This window comes from Barbus barbus (genome assembly GCF_936440315.1).
Source record: "Barbus barbus genome assembly, chromosome: 36".
Lineage (NCBI taxonomy): Eukaryota > Metazoa > Chordata > Actinopteri > Cypriniformes > Cyprinidae > Barbus > Barbus barbus.
The window spans coordinates 3,462,501-3,469,145 of record NC_136714.1 but is presented as its reverse complement, the minus strand read 5'-3'; positions in this window follow the sequence as shown (position 1 = coordinate 3,469,145).

Genomic DNA, 6,645 nt, shown 5'->3' with positions numbered 1-6,645 from the left:
TGAGATTCAAACAAAACTTGCCCTCTTTAATTTTCTCTGTATGAGTATCAAGAGGATTGTGTGAGTGTGCAATTCTATGTTATGCAATTCTATAAATATTTTATGAAATCACACTGAAGAAGACAGCACAGAGAAAATGAAATGTAAGCATTGGAAATCTTCAGTTAAGTGCTGATCGGATACAGTTTAAGTCTTATTAAATCCTATAGCGATTTGCTTTGTGCTTTCAGATTTTCTTGGCACCGCCCAACAACTGTTGCAAACATGCATGCACACCGTCACACACACACACAGCTAAACTAGGTCTGCCAGATCCTCAAGAGACAGGCTGCTGCCTCACTGAACATTAAGAGCACTAGCTAGTTTGCCCCAGCTCATAAACCACTGGCTGATGCGAGGGTAAAACATTTGGCTTCAATCTCTCTCTCAGCATCTATTTCATGGTGCATGCATTTATTTATTTATTTATTTATTCATTCATTGGACATATGTGGTTCATAAAGGATTAGTTATCTCAAAAATGTACATTTGCTGAAACCGTACACACACTCAGGCTATCCAAGATGTAGATGCATTTATTTTTTCATCAGAACAGATTTGAAAAAGTTATCATTCCATCACTTGCTCACCAATGAATCCTCTGAACGAAACATGAAGGACTGTCAGATAATCCATATTAATTATCATTTTGTGAAGTGAAAATCTGTGTTTTTATAAGAAACAAATCCAATATTAAAGCATTTTAACTTTAAACCAATTTGTTTCTCTCCAAAATATGCCTATATAATCCATAATAGCGCTTCCTCCAGTGGGAAATAAATACAAATCCATCCCCTGTCCTCTCACGTCAAACTCCATGTGAGAATCCTTAAAATATATCAATGTTCCGGAGACAAATAACAGCATGCAGTTGACATGAAGTTTCTGTCATTATTTCCTAACCCTCATTTTTGGTGAACTATCACTTTAATGCGCTGCAGGTCCATTATCAGCTGTTGTGAACCTGCAGAACAATGCAGGTGTGGAAAGGATGCGAGCAGCACTCGGTCTGGAAGCTTATGTCATGCAACTGCTGAAATCCACAAAAAGATCCATAGATGTCCTTTCAGCTCCATTTAACAAACATTGTTCCCCCAAATCAGCATAGGAACTCTTAAAACAGCTCAAAGAAAAATATGAGCTTATCTGTAATACAAGTCTGTAGATTCCTGTGGCATCAAAGCTCGAGCATGTGCTTAAGAGAACACTCAAGGCCTTTATTTATTATTATTATTATTATGGATAATATTAGGGCTGGTCAAATTGAGTGTTTCAAACACTCCTTTAAATAAACATCCTTTAAATCTGAGTAATAACTTTTGGATGTTAGTTGTGTTTTGTCCGAATGATGTTAAGCTTAATTTGTGGGCGGTTCCCTTACATTAAATGTTGCTAAGCAACAGCTTGGCCTCGGAGAGGTGCGGCACCACGTTCCCACAAAATACCAGAGGGATTTTCAGTAATCAGCATGCATCCTGTTTTTATTTTCCTCCATGTTCTTAGTTTTATTTTTACTTTTTTCTTCAGCAGTCAAGGTTTAAGTAACCTTCTGAAGGTCTTTTTTTCTGTTTTCTTCAACTAACAGGAAAGTTTTATTGTTTACAGGTTCTGTCACCATTTACTTATACCCTGATGTCGTTTCAAACCTTCTTTTATGGAACACAAAAGAAGATATTTTAAAAAGTGTCTGAGTGTTTGTTTGATTTTTGTCCATACAATGAAATCAGTGGAGCCCAATGCTCTTCAAAATATTATCGTTGGTGTTCTGCCGAAGAAAGCAAGTAACACAGCTATGGAACAACATGAGAGTGAGTAAATGATGATAGAATTCGCTGTTAAGGTTTGGTCATATTGGAGAAATTTTGCAGGTAAAAAAAAGAGAGAAAAAAAGATCCATTACGAATTGCATTACATGAATCATGTAAATTATATTATAAATCATTCACACCTATTTCAAGTTTTGGAGCTTCTTCTAATGAGCTGATGAGATGAATGAGCCATGTTTGATTAGGGAGACATAAATCAAGGGTTAAAGGTACAGGTAAAGATTTTTCCATTAAAATAGCAAAGAAACACTAAAACAATGTCATAAATTTTGGTCCATGGTCCGTGTCGTTGCGTCGAATGTCAATGGGGTCACATCCCCCCTGTCCCTCCATCCACACTAGCAATTTCACTAGCGATTTTTTTTATTTCCAAAAGTTTCTTGTCTGCACTGAAACGTCACAAAACACTAAAATCATCTTCCTGTTAATAACTGGAAACGCATCATCAAAGTAATTTGATCTCTGTTTAATCCAAAGCAATCTCACTGAAATTTGCATCAGTTTTACGTTTCGCTGAATTGGTGGCTAATTCTTACTTTAATTTTATTTTTTTTAAATGAATGTCAATGGAAGAAATGCTTCACTATGCTAAATAAACCGCTTTTGTGGGGAAATAGCTTATCATTTAATGAATCGACAGCCTTTAACATGTTTTACACTAAACAATACTTTTGTTGGGAACTATATTTAGATTTTACCTTGATTTAAAATAATAATAATAATAATAAATTATAAGAGAAGGCAGAGTAGGGATTGTTGTGGAGGTAGGAGTAGGACCCATTCATGTCATACTACCAACAAATGTGTCCCATTAATAATAGATGTAATATTATTTATTGTCTAAAAATATAGATGTTTTCTTTTGGTTTTAGGTTTTACCTGAAATTAGAATTATTATGACTATACAATGACTTCCAACTTATGTTAATGTAATGCATTTTAATGAATAAAGGACAGGAATAATTTTAAATATTGTTGTAACGGATGAGCATGACAACAGTGGGGATCCAAATGCAGGTTTTATTTCATAAAGCGTGGTCAGAACAGGCAAGGTCAAACATCAGCAAACTCAACAGTAAAGGCAAAGCAAGACGTAATCCAAAAACAGGCAGAAGGTCAGGACAGGCAGCAAACGATCACAAAACATGAACAAACAGTCCAAGGTCAAAACACAGGCACAGAAAACAGGGAAGAACGCTCAGAAATGTCGGCAACAGCTAAACAAGATTTCGCAATGAAGGAGTGCGTAAACCAGACTTTTATGGGAGTGAGACTGATGAGGTAAGGAGATACATGTGCATGCGATTGTTGGTGAGTCCAGACACAGGATTATGGGTAATATAGTCTGTGAGGGTTAGACAACAGTCTGAGGTGGATTTCCCTCTAGAGGAGCTCGTGGGCACTCTGGAGAGAAGGGTCTAGCCTTGCACTTGCACTCTCAGACACTTGCGCTTCCGTGAGTGACGTCGCTTGCAGTCTTTTTAATTTTGTTCTATTTATTGATTTTTTATTTTTTTGGTTTGAATCTCTTAACATTTTACAACAGTAGCTAGGTGGTGAAGACAAGAAAAAATAAACTAAATTACAATGTCACTTGCACTCTCCGCTACCTGCGACGCATTCGACACGAATCGTGTGTGTTGCCAATGGAGACAAGACGCTGTGGGGGTTAAACGATTAAAACTAATTTAGTACAATAACGAACAGGGTCCTGCAAGTCATCTGTAGGAGAAAAAGAATAGACCTGCAAATCTGTGGCTACAGAACAGCAGAATATGAACGCAATGCGCAAAGTTTCTCGTTAAGCGTTTTCCTCCCGTAGAAAACCATCAACACTTAATATGGCTTTATGTATTAAGATACAAGTGCAATTAAAAGATAAAATTCGATGTATAGTTATTATTAAATGTACTACAAGGCAAGCAGACGGCCATGAACACAATACGCAAAATTTCACTTGTCCTCCCATACAGCAAAACGCTCAATGTGGCATAATGGACTATTAATAATAATAATAACAAGGGACTTAAGGGTATTCTGCAGTCTTTGACTAAGATGATAAAGACAATTATAAGTCTTGTTGACACAAAGATAAAGACCAGTAGACATGAACGTGCATTATGAAATGCATCACAGTTTTTCTCAGTCACTTTGGTGCATTTCTCAGAACAGAAATTACATTTTCAAAACTACTTGTTCAGCCTCCACATCAAGCATATTTTCTACACATCTCTATTACACTTTTTGTAAATTTGCCATGAATTGTGCAAGTGAATCTTGACTCCCACTAATATAGATATAGATCAATCAATTATAAAACAATTATCTGAAATAGCTCAAAGGTGCATCTCATGAATCTTCAATTGGAAAGCATATATAGACAGAGGACAACACAAAAGTTACAAATTCTGACGATGGATGAACATCCAGGAAACGATCAGGGACAACAGCCGAGAGGAAGAAGAGGAGTAAGGATGCATGGAAGTGTACAGAGGCAAAACAGAGGAAGAAGCAATGGCTGAACTTCGGGTGCAGCTAAATATTGGGAGATCGGCCATATCCTCAATAATTTAAACATTTCGAAACAGTCTCTTTCAATCAATATCCCACATACAGTAATGTGTAAATTTGTACTTTTGAAAGGAAATATGGCATACATAAGAAGTGCAGCCTTCTGCATTTCAGTACAGTAACTGTCATCCAAGCTGTTGCCATATTTTGCATCAGATAATACTACAGTAACAGAGTGCACTGTTACACTTCACACTACTTTACATGCAATACATTCGTGTTACTGCTGCACATGATTATGGTATTACACTTTTTAATTATGTTTTGTTTTGTTTAAATTAATTGAATAAAACCTAATCTTAAATTGTGGCTTTTTGTGCACTGCAATGACCAGTCAGTGACCAGCAATTCAAAACTGTATGCTTGCTTACTTCTAAAAATCATACGTTTTCATAGGAATAACTTCATATCACCTCATCATAAAGAAGTTACGTTTTCTCATGAGATCAGGTTTAAGGTTTAATCTCACTGGCATCTAAGAGAAAGAGATATCAAAGACCCATGGAAAATGAACTGTGCATGAGCTTGAGCATATATGCAAAATTGGTAAAGACAATGAAAACTCAATGATAAATGAACTGCTATACACACAATTATGCCGTGCAGCTTATTTTTTCCTACAATATATGCATAGTGGTTATTTAGACACCGGTCGATTCAAATCATTAAAACTGAAATGCCACCTTGCTTGCACCTTTTGCTTATTGTGGTTTCATATCCTCAGTATCTCATTAGGCCCAGGCATAGTTTGCCATTCCTGGCTTCTGCTATTTTTGGAGCCTTGGAGGGAATTGCATGATTCACTCACTGGGTCCTAAACTAACTTTTGTCAAGCTGCAGGTCTCCAGCAAGGAGCAGCTGATGATGAATTATTTGTTCGAGGAGGGTTTTAAGGAGGCCTGGTTGCCGCATGGGGTTAGACTATAATTGAGACAGAGCCGCAGCCACAGAGGGACTCTGCTGCTGCCAGCTGTGATTCCATTAGACACTGCCATGCCCCCGTGCTACCCTGTCCTCGCGTCGCGTTGTTTTTCCCGTCACACTTCTCAACCCTGAAAGGCACAGCTGACGCGCAATTTGCAGCGTAACAACAGATAGTGCTGCATGGATTTTATTGACGAACTTGAAGGGGTGTTGATGTGCTATGCCCTCGGCTACTGGAGTTTTGGCATCTGGCTTTATGTGGGAGATAATTGTTTAGGGTAGCGAGGGAGCATGCTCAGATGCATGCGCTAACAAACACATACGCACATGGCCGAACAGCTTCCGCATGGAGTCTTATGACTTATTTATTTCCTTTAACCCACACATCAAAAAGCTTTGCAATATAAATGAATGAAGAGGAAGCAAAATGTGCGAGCGTTCGTTTGCTCTGTTCGAAGCTTATAAGCATTTCCAAAATACAGACCTTAAAGGAAACGGTGTGTTTGCAAACAAACATGCCCTATTTCCACAGGTCTCTGATGCATTCATTCAGAGCATGGAATCAGAGTGAAGGGAGGGTGTGTGTGTGTGTGCGTGAGTGTCTTTGTACTTGCTAGAAAAAAAAGCAGGTTGTTGTAATCTGCACGTACAGCCAGGCAATAGCGCAGGATTAAAGCACAGCACATTAGCAGAAGGCAATTATACCAGAATGCCGATTCACTGACCTAGATTTGTGTGCGCACACACTGATGCTTTTCAGTTTTCTTTCATTAAACTAGTAGTTCACCCAAAAATAAACATTCTGTCATCATTTCCTCACTCTCAAATTTTTCCAAACCCATATGAATTTCTTCTGTGCATGGAACAAAAAAGGAGATGTTCTGATGAACATCCACGCTGCTCTTTTCCATACAGTCAAAGTGGATGGGGACCAAGAGCTGTCAAGCTCCAGAAAGCACCATAAAAGCATCATGATGAAAGTGGTTAATTTGCATTGTGTGTCATTTTTATAGGTAACTTAAGGGATAGTTCACCCAAAAATGAAAAGTCTGTCATCATTTGCTCAACCTCCAGTTCTTCCAAACCTGTATGAGTTTCTTTCATCAGCTGAACACGAAAAGAATGCTGACTGCAAACAGTTTCTGGTCCCCATTAACGTCCATAGTAGCTATCTTCTTTTTCAGATTCAAATGGCAAGCATCCAAATATCTTCTTTAGGGTGAGTAAATGGTGACAAAGTTTTCATTTTTGGGTGAATAATCCCTTTAATGCCATGAAACATAAC